The sequence below is a fragment of the Octopus bimaculoides genome, chromosome 1, assembly GCF_046866305.1.
Source record: "Octopus bimaculoides isolate indiv1 chromosome 1, ASM4686630v1, whole genome shotgun sequence".
Taxonomy (NCBI): Eukaryota; Metazoa; Mollusca; class Cephalopoda; order Octopoda; family Octopodidae; genus Octopus; species Octopus bimaculoides.
The window spans coordinates 186,105,248-186,118,995 of NC_142928.1; the positions used below are offsets into that span (position 1 = coordinate 186,105,248).

At 36.8% G+C, this 13,748-nt stretch overlaps 2 non-coding genes across 2 annotated transcripts; both read left to right on the forward strand.

Moving 5' to 3' along the window:
- The first annotated feature begins 516 nt into the window (after window positions 1-516).
- Window positions 517-588, forward strand: Trnah-gug (transfer RNA histidin (anticodon GUG)). The gene has a single exon. It is a non-coding gene; the product is annotated as a tRNA-His (tRNA).
- A 2,640-nt stretch (window positions 589-3,228) lies between these two features.
- Window positions 3,229-3,300, forward strand: Trnah-gug (transfer RNA histidin (anticodon GUG)). Its single transcript has one exon. It is a non-coding gene; the product is annotated as a tRNA-His (tRNA).
- Window positions 3,301-13,748: the final 10,448 nt, after the last annotated feature.

Below are 13,748 nucleotides of genomic sequence, written 5' to 3' on the forward strand. Positions count from 1 at the left end.
CGTCTTTCGCGTACTGAGCTCTAATTCCGCCGAGATAGACGTTCTTTTTCATACTTTGGGTGTCGATAAAATAAGTACCAGTTGAGCAGTGGGGTGAATGCTTTCGACTTACTTCCTTCCTGGAAATTGCTGGCATTGTCGCAATATTTCAAAATAATATTTATATCTACATTACGTTTCCATTAATTCTAACGTGATTCACATTTCATAGTTCCCCAAAAATTTATCAGAGAAGGCAAGTTTCTTGTAAGAAGCTCGTACCCAATGGATGCAAAAATATTCTACACGTGATTCAAACTTGAGCTCTGATTTGTCCAGAACCCGATATTCACTGAGTTTTTCACGACCGATTTTCTGCTTGTTTTTGTAGCGTGGACAGAACTGGTGTGTGGCAAAAAATTATTTTGTATTTTGTCCGAAGCAAATTGCATTCTTCAGACTGGGAAATAATCGTATTCTATCTCCAATATTCTAGATATAGATAATTGAGAAACTCGGGAAGCAGCTGATCTCTCGGCCGTGATCGTCTAGTGGTTAGGACCCCACGTTGTGGCCGTGGTAACCCAGGTTCGAATCCTGGTCACAGCATTTCAGCTACGCTATTTTTCATACTTATTTATTTTTTATTGATTTTCTTAATCGAGTACGATGTGATATGGCAGCGATATCTGTTGAAGTTATTTGTATTACTTTTATATACAATTTTAGATTTCAACGTTCTTCTACTCGCGAGCATCACTCTGCTTTTGAAGTGTGGGCCATAATATAGCTTTGTCGAAAAATGACTTTGGTCTTGTTTTCTATAGGAAATTGTTTCTTCACGCTGGGAAGTAATCGTATCTCAAACAATTTGTGGCCATTTTTGAAACCAGTATTTATATCTACATTACGTTTCCATCAATTCCAACGCCATTCACATTTCACAGTTTCCCAAAATTCATCAGAGAAGGCAAGTTTCTTGTAACAAGATCGTACCCAGTGCATGCCAAAATATTCTCTACGTGATTCAGATCCACCTTTGAGTTGTCCAGAACGCGATATTCACTGAGTTTTTTACGAACTATTTTCAGAATGATTTTGTGTTCTAGGAGAACTACTTCGTCGAAAAATTTACTTTGTTCCTGTTTTCAAGGAATTGCCCTGTTCTCGCTGGGAAATAATCGTATTCTATCGCCAATATTCTAGATATAGATGATTAAAGTCTCTCTGTTGGTCTCTCGGCTGTGATCGTCTTGTGGTTTCGACCTCACGTTGTGGCCGTCTAAAGCAGGTCCGAATCCTAGTTACCGCAGCTCGGATAATATATTTTTGATACATTTTTTTCTCTTTTCATTGATTTTCTTAATATGCTGCAGTTTGATATCACAGAGACATCTATTTAAGGTATTTATATTACGTTTATGTATAATTTTAGGTTTCAAAGTTTTTCTAGTCGCGAGCTGATTCCGCTTTTGCATTGTGGGGCGGAATATTGCCTTGTTGAAAAATTACTTTGTTTTTGATTTCTCCAGGAAATTGTTTCTTCACGCTGGGAAGTAATCGTATCTCTAACAATGTTAAGTATTCCAATGCAGTAATTGACTGTTCACGGCATGTAAACACACTAACGACTGCAGAGGAATATACCTCCCATACTGGGATTCCACCTTGTCTAAAATTCATAGCTTTTGAAATAGACTCAGAGAGGAATCTTTTATCGGTTTTGTGAAGGCAACGTTTTGTGGTACCATTACAATGTTCAAATCTTGATTCGTCCACTGCAGAGGACTTCCTGAAACCATTCTGAATCATCGTTACCATACTTGGCCAAAAAAGTGCAACCGGTGCTTAATATTACTCTTGGAAACTGGAAGAATCGTTAGCTCGCGGGGCAAAATGCTTAGCGGTATTTCACCTGTCTTCCTATTTTGGGTTCAAATTTCGCCCTGGACTATTTTATTTTTCATTTCTTTTCGAGTCAATAAAATAAGTACCAGGTGAGCAATAGTATTGATATAACCGACTTACTCCCTCCCAGAAATATTTCAGGCCTTGTGTATACCATAGAAAAAGATTATCTTATTGCATATTACAAATCCATGAAAACCCTCCCACCTCCAAGAACATGCAGAAATAACTCTATAGATTAATATAGAATAACATATTACTTTGATTTTCTTTTGTCCAGAAAACTGCTTTTTCAACGCTTGTAGGCAATTTTATTTTATAGCAAATATTCTAGATATACATAATTTAAAAGCCTTTAACCCGGCTGGTTTGGTTTCAGCGATCGTCGATACATGTGTGTGTGTTTGTGTGTCTGTGTTTGTCCCCCCAACATCGCTTGAAAACCGATGGTGGTGTGTTTACGTCTCCGTAATTTAGCGGTTCGGCAAAAGACACCGATAGAATAAGTACTAGGCTTACAAAGAATAAGTCCTGGGGTCGATTTGCTCGACTAAAGGCGGTGCTCCAGCATGGCCGTATTCAAATGACTGAAACGAGTAAAAGAGTAAAATAGTAAAGAGAGAGAAAGAGAGGAAGAGAGAGAGAGAGAGAGAGAGAGAGAGTAATTCCACCCAGCCATTTGACAGTGAATCTCAAGACAAGAAGGAATCATCCATGTCAAATTAATATGTAAAGATTTTATATTTCAAAGTTTTCTTCGTGTTTGTCGTTGCAAGCTGGCAGAATGGTTAGCACTCCGAGCAAAGTGCTTAGCGGCATTTCGTCCGTCTTTCGCGTACTGAGCTCTAATTCCGCCGAGATAGACGCTCTTTTTCATACTTTGGGTGTCGATAAAATAAGTACCAGTTAAGTAGTGGGGTGAATGCAATCGACTTACTTCCTTCCCGGAAATTGCTGGCATTGTAGCAATATTTGAAAATAATATTTATATCTACATTACGTTTCTATCAATTCCAACGCGATTCCCATTTCACAGTTCCCCAAAATTCATCAGAGAAGGCAAGTTTCTTGTAAGAAGCTCGTACCCAATGGATGCAAAAATATTCTACACGTGATTCAAACTTGAGCTCTGATTTGTCCAGAACATGATAAACACTGAGTTTTTCACGACCTATTTTCTGCTTGTTTTTGTAGCATGGACAGAACTGCTGCGTGGAAAAAGAATTATTTTGTATTTTGTCCGAAACAAATTGCTTTGTTCAGGCTGGGAAATAATCGTATTCTATCTCCAATATTCTAGATATAGATAATTAAGAAACTAATGCAGCAGCTGGTCTGTCGGCCGTGATCGTCTAGTGGTTAGGACCCCACGTTGTGGCCGTGGTAACCCAGGTTCGAATCCTGGTCACGGCATTTCAGCTACGCTATTTTTCATAATATCTATTTTTTATTGATTTTCTTAATCGAGTACGATGTGATATGTCAGCGATATCTGTTGAAGTTATTTGTATTACTTTTTTTATACAATTTTAGATTTCAACGTTCTTCTACTCGCCAGCATCACTCCACTTTTGAATTGTGGGCCGTAATATAGCTTTGTCGAAAACTGACTTCGGTCTTGTTTTCTATAGGAAATTGTTTCTTCACGCTGGGAAGTAATCGTATCTCAAACAATTTTAGGTATACCAATGCAGTAATTGACTGTTCACGACATGTAAACACACTAATGGCTGCAGAGGAATATACATCCCATGCTGGGATTCCACCTCGTCTATGATTTAGAGGACTCTCTGCAACCAATCTGAATCATCGTTACCATACTTGGCCAAAACAGTGCAACCGCTGCTTAATAATTTTCTTGGTGAACAATTTCCGCCGAGGTCGACTTTGGCTTTCATGTTTCTGTGGTCGAAAAAAATAAGCACTAGTTGATCATTGGGGTCGATGTAACTGACTTAGCCCCTTCCTCGAACCTGTTGCCCTTGTGACAAAATTTGAAACCAATATTTTTCTTGGTGAACTGGCAGAATCGTTAGCTCGCCGGGCAAAGTGCTTCGCAACATTTCGACATTTTCCCCATTTTACGTTCAAATTTCGCCGAGTATTATTTTACTTTTTATCCTATTGGGTGACAAAATAAGTGCCATTTGAGCATTGGAGTTGATATAATCGACTTACTCTCTCCCAGAAAAATTTTAGGCATTGTACCAAAGTAGAAAAGATTAATTTATTATTACATATTACAAATTCATAAAAAACACCCACAAGAACATGCAGAAATAAATCTATAGATTAATATGGAATAACATATCAGTTTCCTTTCTTTGGGCAAACTACCGGATTATCATTTTCTTGCATCAAGAAATATCGCCGTTGTCCCATTCGTGTTTCAGAGTTTTGAGATGGTAAATTTTCTTGTGACAAGATCATGCCCAGAGCATGTCATAATATTTTACACGCGATTAAAATTGAGCTCTGACATGTCCAAAATACGATATTCAAGGAATTTTCCAAGAATTACTTTTCATTTGCTTCTGCAGTGTGGAGAAGTGTTGCTTTGTTGAAAAATTACTTTGATTTTAGCTAATTAGAAAATCTCTATAAGAGATGAACGCAGTAACTATACTGAGAAGCAATGTTTAATGCCACTTCAACATGGCTGTTCCGTAGAAAGCGACGTTACCGTTGTTTTAAGCCCATGGGAAATCCTCCTGTAGCTGGTTATTCGATGCAATCTGTATCCGATATATATTGCAAGCAGGGGAGTGAATCCTACCATGATCCAGCCACGAGATCACCAGACCGTACGGTCTCGACCTCTTTATGGTCATCCTCTGCGATGGATACTTGTCCGCTAGAGATAGCAGTAGTTCACTCCAGCTCATAATAAATAGAAAACAAATGACACCCAGCCACTGATCTTGCAACAAGCAAGTTAGCGTGTTAGATCTGTATAAGAGATGAAAGCAGTAACTATACTGAGAAGCAATGCATATCGCCGAATATCGGATGCTGATTGAATCGGAAAACAAGATGGAGGAGGAGTACTCCTGGTGTTAAAATAACAGTAATTTCGGTTCTAACGGAGCGGCCATGTTTTGGTGGTTATAAACATTACTTTGATTTTCATTTCTCCAGGAAATTGCTTTTTGACGCACGGAAGTAATTTCATTCTACCGCGAATATTCTATAAATACATAATTTAAAGTCATTCGTAACAACTGTCGTATTGGATGTGAGGATCAAGTTCTTAGGACTCTGATGTTGTGTCTGTAGTAATCCAGTTTCGAATCCTGGTCACGGCAGGTCATCTAATTTTTGTTTTCGTACCTTTTGTTTTTCTACTTCTATTGATTTTCTTGATATACTGCAACACAATATCGCAGCTATATCTCATTACGTTGTTTGTATTACTTTTATATATAATTTCATATTTCAAAATTTTCTTAGTGATTGACTTTGCGTGCTGGCTATTTTCGGGGTCGATAAAATAAGCACCAGTTGAGCACTGGGGTCAATGCAGTTTCTAAAAATTTATCAAAGAAGACAAAACTTCTTGTAACAAGATCGTCCCCATTGCATGCCAAAATATTCTCTACGCGATTCAAACTTGAACACTGATTTGTCCACAACGTGATATTCACTGAGTTTTTCACGAACTATTTTCAGGATGCGTTTGTAGTGTGGAGAGAACTGGTTCGTTGAAAAAATTACTCTGTTCGTGTTTTCGAGGAATTGCTTTGTTTACGCGGGAAAATAACCACATTCTACCGCCAGTATTTTAGATATAGATAATTGAAAAGTGGGCACCGTAGCTCGACTCTCGGCCGTGATCGTCTAGTGGTTAGAACTCTATATTGTGGCCATGACAACCTAAGTTCGAATCCTTGTTACGGCAAATCGGCTAGTCTAATCTTTGTTCGTTTATCGTCGGAGGAATTGCTTTTTACACGCTGGGAAGCAATCGTGTTCTACCGCCAATATCCTACATATCCATAATTGAAGAACTTACCCGGTCACTTGTCTTTTGGTCGTGATCGTCTAATGGCTAGGACTCCATGTTGTGGCGGTGGCAACCCAGGTTCGAATCCTAGTCACGGAAGGTCGGCCAATCTATTATTATTGATTTTATTAATATACTACAATGTGATATGGCAGCGATTTCTGTTTAAGTTGTTGTTATTTCTTTTACATATAATTTTAGATTTGAAAGTTTTTCTTGTCGCGAGCATGACTCTGCTGTTGCAGTGTGAGCAGATGTATTGTTTTGTTGAAAGATTAATTTGTTTTTGTTTTCTCCAGGAAATTGTTTCTTCACGCCAGGAAGTAATCTTATTCTGCCACCAATATTCTAAATATACATAATTTAAAACTTTTTGAACGGGCTGATTTATTGGTCTTGATTATCTAGTGGTAAGTACCTCTACCTAGTTGTGTCCGTGGTAATCCAGGTTCAAATCCTGGACACGAGAGGTCATCGGTTTTTGTTTACTTACAAATCTTCCCCCCCCCCCCACCGATGCTTTTATTGATTTTTATTAATAATTTCTTAATATAAGGCGGCGAGCTGGCAGACACGTTAGCACGCCGGGCGAAATGCTTAGCGGTATTTCGTCTGTCTTTACGTTCTGAGTTCAAATTCCGCCGAGGTCGACTTTGTCTTTCATCCTTTCGGGGTCGATAAATTAAGTACCAGTTACGTATTGGGGTCGATGTAATCGACTAAAACTGGAGGGAATTGAACTGATGTCACGCCCAGTTTATAGTCCAGACCTAGGTCCCTCGGATTACTACATGTTCCAATCCATGACTGACTTCCTGCGCTCGCGATGCTTCATCAACCGAGAAGAGGTGGAGGCTTCAGTAAAGCAATTCTTCGCCTCGGTGGTACTATACGATGGCCTCGCCTTTGAATACTGGGCTGCTTTTGTTGTAACTTGTCGAATAGAGAAAATAAATTACCAAAATATTGCAAAACTTTTGACTCAACACGATATTAGTTCTAACCCTGCCAGGCCCTTTATTATTTGAAGTCGAACCAGTTTTCTGGATGTGTAGATCTATTTTCTTTATGAGAGAGAGAGAGAGAGAGAGAGAGAGAGAGAGAGAGAGAGAGAGAGAGAGAGGGGGGACGAAAATTCTTCTTCATGAATTTCAGAATAAGAAATGTCTGCTTTATGAAAAATAGCAATTGGAATTTTAATATCCACAGTAAGACAGACTTCTTTCTTTGGAGGCCATTATATCACAAGACAAAATGTTAAAGCCATTTACGCATAGAAATTCCTCAATATATTAATATATTAGACTCAGCTATGAGGCGGCAGGCTGGCAGAAGATTTACCGCGCCGGATTAAATGCTTAGCATTTCTCCTGCTTTTACGTTCCGTGCTCAAATTTCACCGTGGTCGACTTTGTCTTTCATCCTATCGGGGTCGATAAAATAAATAACAGTTGAATACTGGGATCGATGTAATCAACTTAGCCCCGCCGCCGAACTTGCTGACCTTGCGTTAAAATTTGAAAGCAATTTGTTAGACCCAGCTATCTTAGAATGCAAGCACATTAATTATGTTCAAAATTGAACTGCATTCCTCTGTGGCGTTAAACCCTAATAAAAATGTCAAGGCCACTACTATGACAGGAACCTAATATAGTGATGCACAAATGAACTGTCAGAGCTTTTGATCAGAAAGATAAACGACTGAAATAAATGTGTTCTTCATAATGTTATTAACTAGAAAACTGACATACTCTGCATGACTATGATTACAACTTTGCGAACCGAACTCTCAACTTTTTTCTATAATTACACAAATATAATTATCCATTTACGTTAAAGTTTGAAAATTGTACCCCTGAGGTTCATGAAATTAAAATATGTATTCAACTGGGGTATTAATGAATCGATAAAATATATAGGTTAATCATGACATTATTTGTTTGTATTTCAATATTGTTCTTTTATATTTCAAAATGAAAGATAAATTGTTAGAAGAAAAATATGTTTCATTTTATTTTATAAAAGTAAAAGGAGTGAATAATTAAACCGGATGTAAAAACCAAAGCTATCTTAATCTCGATATCAATCAGTTTTATTTACACGCGCAGTTATCCGCAGCCATCTTAGAATAAATAGGAAAGGAATGTAAGTAGAAGATGGAAGTATACATACATACATATATATCTCTACATATATGCATGCATATATGTATGTATGCATGTATGTAAACACACACACGCACATCTATCTAGAGATACATCTACTTATGAATAGATATATGTGTATTATATTGCTCGAAATGTGAAGTAGATAAACAGCCGACAACTGATGAAGGGTCGTTCTTTATGTTACTTGTCTTGTTTTCCATTTGTTTCTCTCGTTGTTCGCAAAAAAGTTTATCTTCGTATTTCATGTTGTTTTTCGTATTTCGGTTTTCATGTTTACGTTTTGTGACGTCCTGTACCCATGTATGCATATATATATATATATATATATATATATATATATATATATATATATATATATATATATATACATACATACATACATATATATATATATATATATATATATATATATATATATATATATATATATATATATATATATATATATATACATACATATATATGTCAGTATGTACATATATGTATGTATATATGCCTATATTATATATATATATATATATATATATATATATATATATATATATATATATATATAAATATATATATATATATATATAGACATACACATACATAGGTACACATACACACACGCGTATATGTATATATATATATACACATCTATTTGTCTGTCTATTTCTCTCTCTCTCTCTCTCTCTCTCTCTCTCTCTCTCTCTCTATATATATATATATATATATATATATATATATACGTATGTTTATGCATTTATGCATATATACATACATACATATACATATACATACACACATGCATTAATTCACACACACACAAACACATATGCATAACTCTCTATATATATGTGAACTATACTAACGTATAAAGAGATAGATAACTAGATAGATAGATAGATAGATAGATAGATAGATAGATAGAGAGAGAGAGAGAGAGAGAGGGGGGGAGACGAGTAACAACCCCCTCCCCGCACTTTTCCATGTAAATCTTGACCTTGTTTTCTGTGAACAATAAATAATAAATAGCCTCTCCTATCTACATTTATTGATGGCAAGAATTTCAGTATCATGCATTTATTTATTCAATGTATCGACATTAATCAGACAACATACTCCACTTGAGACAGCGAGCATATATTGTAGGTATATATTTATGTATATATGTTTGTATGCATGTATAATGTACAAGTTTGTATGTATGTATGTATGTATGTATGTATGTATGTATCTATGTATGTGTTTCTATGTATGTATCTATGTATGTACATTTGCATAAGTTTGTGTGTGTGCGTGCGTGTGTGTGTGTGTGTGTGTGTGTGTATGTATGTGCGTGAGTTATATTAGAAACAGAATGTAATTCTAATTTTGATTTATTACAAGATTAACTTTGTGACACAAAGCTGTTTAACCCACTGACTTGAGTAAGACTCTTGGAACACACGCATACACACGCACGCACGCGAGCTCATACGCGCGCACACACACACACACACACACACACACACACACTCCTAGATCGACTGTTCTTCATCCCTTAAATGTTTGATAAAATTTGTACCAGTAATAACCTAGTCTTAATTAGATGAATTATACCTTTCACCCACGCAAAGTGGCTTTGTATCTAGTCTTAAGACTCATCTTAAGACTCATCTTAGTATATGTCAATGGTCCAGCCTTGTCACAATCGGTGTGTCACACAAAATCTCCCTGACAACTACGTCCACGGTAGGCGTGTCTGTGGAGTGCTCAAAATTAGAATTACATACATTCTGTTTCTAATATAACTCACGCACATGCACACACACAAACATATGCAAATGTACATACGTATATACAAACATAAATACATACATACAAACACATACATAAAAATAAACACATACATACAAATAAACAAAATAAAGAGTTAATTAGATTAAGTTTTATTCGTGAGATACAGTTGTTTTGAATTTACTGCAGAAAATGGTTTAAGTCTGTGATGGTGAGTGGTGGTAGCGGTGGTGGGGTGGGGGCACTAGGAATGTGGTCTAAGAACCAAGGGGGCGGCAGCCTGAGAAAGTTTGGGAATCACTGGCGTAAAGGTAGGGGCTGTTAATGAGAAACAACAGCGCTCAGATATTCACATTCAAATCCACCAGAATGTATTAAGGATGAATAGATACGTTATTGTTCCGATTCTCGCTGTTCTGTGTCCACTCCATGAATTATAATCTGTTTGGAAGACATCAGCACGCATCACAAAATAATTTCTTTGTTGATTCCTATAGTTCGGGGTGGCTTTGACTGACGAGACATACAAAGAGGTCGAAAAACCTCGGTGTCTCAAAGTCCACTTACACTGATGAACAATGTGTGCTTATGAAGACACATCTTCTAAAAGGAGGAGGAGTTCTCCGATGATGAGTTATTCACGTTCGAATTTGCCAAGACGTATAAAGAATGAATAGATCCATAATAGTTTGGATTCTCGCTGTTCTAAGATACCTTATCAAATTTTGTGTCATGTTATCGAGAAGAAAGACTATAATGTGTTATAGAAAAAGGAGGTTGGTGGGTTTGCCTTGTGAGTCAGATAGGGGTCAAAATTACAGAGTACGGGAAGGTTGTATACAATCATTAGTGCCGAGACGTGTGTGTGAGTAACTTCATAGAAAAGTTTGTCACAGATGGAACGCTTTTGATCATAGATCTGTTCGTTTAGGATAGGCCTGAGACTAAATTACTACTACTACTACTACTACTGCTGCTGCTGCTGTTGCTAGTGCTGAAATGGTGCTGGTGCTGCTGGTGCTGCTGGTGCTGCTGGTGCTGCTGGTGCAACTGCCACCACCGCCGCCACCACCACCACCACCACCACCACTACTACTACTACTACTACTACTACTCAGTACGTAATAAGCGAGCGCATTCAGCCTGTCCGCCAGGCATCGTTTCAATCTCAAACAACGCATTTCGGTGCTGCTGGTGAGTCTTGTCGAAGAATTTTGGAAGCAAAAGAAAGGAAATTGGAAAACTACACAGAACTATTCGATGCGATGCGAAAATTCTTCGTTCGTTACTATATACCATTATCTTGTTGCAGTGTTCCATTTGACAGCTAAATAATTCCAGAACGTTTTCATGCCAGTCAGCAATTTATTTCGAGTATTTCAGAAAAGTGAGACAAGTTCATAGAACGTTCAAGAATTTATAGATTCTATGGAAATGAACAGTTCGTTAGAATTGGAAGTTAATCAAATTGTTGCGATAGTTTAGACTTGAAAACATTTAAAACTAAACTGTACTTGTTTGAAACACACACACACACACACACACACACACACACACGTGCGTGCACACACACGTACACACTCACACACACACTCATGCTCGTACACACGCACACAAACACACGCAAAATATACACACATATACACCCTGCCCATACGTACGCGCAAATATAGAAAAAGAAGCTCTGTCACGGATATATATGTGTGTGTGTGTGTGTGTGTGTGTGTGTGTGCGTGTCTGTGTGTGTGTGCGCGTGTCTGTGTGTGCGTATATCTACACCCCCCCACATATATATATATATATATATGCATATTTATAAACGTATGTTTATGTGCGCAAGTATATGCATACATATATATATATATATATGTATATATATATATATATATATATATTAATTCTATATGACCTCCCACGTATCTCCCCCCCCCCCCCCCCCCGCCACCGTCGCCGCCACCACCACCACCACCACCATCACTGTTTGTACCAGACAATGATATTAGATAAATTATATAATAAATTGTAGCTATGAATTTACATTAAGCCCAGAAGCATTAATAAATCAATAAATGGAGACAATCAGGTGACCCCCACTCCTGAACAAAACATAGGGACAAAACGTTGGACGTAGTATCATGATATATACATATATGTATAAACACATACAAATGTACATTCATCTGTCTGTCTGTTTGTCTGTCTCTGTATCTGTCTGTCTGTCTGTCTGTCTGTCTGTCTGTCTCTCTCTCTCTCTCTCTCTCTCTCTCTCTCTATATATATATATATATATATGTTAGTCACAATGAAGATATTCAAACCTCTTATGGGGATATTTATCCAAGATACACTGGTTTAATATAAACAATTTTGAAGAGAAAAACCTTCAATAAATATATTATATAGAATATCGTAAGATATCAGACTTTCTCATTGAGTTAGAAAACAGAGAGATCTAATGGATACAAACTAATTTATTAATTAATCAACATATTCACCAACAATTGTTTCATTTCTCAAATAAGATTAAAATTACAAAACATTCATAAAAATATACGTTTGTATTTTAAATACCTTATAAGGAAAATCGTCAGGGTTTTCAGAGAACAGTAAGGATTACATTAGGATACTTTGGGATTATACAGAATATATATATATATATATATATATATATATACATGTTTACTTTGTGTGAAACAATTGTTGGTTAATAGGTTGATTAATTAATAAATTAATTTGTATCCATTAGATCACTTTTTTTCTAACCCAATATATATATATATATATATATATAATACATATGATATGTGAGCATATGCATATATACATACATATATGTACACACCTACATCTACATGTATATATAGATGCATATCCGGGTACAGGATGTAAAAAAAAAACGTGGACATAAAAGGAACGGGAACATAAACAAGGCACAAAAAAGGAACTTTTTTTTACGGACAACAGAATGAACACATAGGAAACAGACAAGCCACATATGGAACTTTTCCTTCATCAGCTGCCTCTATTCTAAACTAGGCGTTTCGAAGATGAGGCAGAACGCGCTCTTAGAATAGCTCTTCCCGACAAAGCAGATTAAGTGACCAAGTAGTTCGGTATGTTAAAAGAACCATTATCGATAACTTATACAAAAGTTTTATAATTATAAGCACAATTATAATTAGTGTTCAGCAAAAATTGCTTCACCACATACCGAAATTTAGAAATAGCAGTTAAAACACTATTCCACTACCATATATGTTAGAGGAACACTTAGGAATCGAAGCCGGTTCAGTATCCGATGCAAAAAAATCAGCTAAGTAATATGAACACGATTCGCTCAAATATTGCTGTCGTCATCAACGCATTAACCATTCAGAAGTTTTATCGTTACTATGAACAACATAGGAAAAAATATTTACTCAAGTAAAATAGTTCAAAGTTTATATGAAATGTTGTTGGATCAGGTACAACAATCATCGTGGTTGTAAGTTTCTTGTTCGCTGGATTTTGGGTGTCATCGCCATTGGCCATTGTCTTAATGCTGCGGACACTGTTTTGGCCTGCTTCCTGGTTTCATGCTGCTATCTACTGGCTAGTGGCTAAAATGCGCTCAGTATATAGTCGATGTTCAAATCAGGGAAAGCACGGTAAAGGTTTGATCCTGTTCCAACAGAGGTTTTGATTGGTTAATGTTTTGATGACGTCAGCAATATATGAGCGAATTGCGTTCGTGTTACTTAGCTGTTTATCTTTTCTTCTTGCATCGGTTAATGATCTGGCTTCGATTTCTAAGCGTTTTGTGACAAGGAAATATTCCTCCCGACACACACGCATGCGCGCAAAAGGTACACTCACACAATCAGTGACACACAATTAGTTCTCATAGAACCAATTACACCATACACACACAAACGCGATCACACACACAC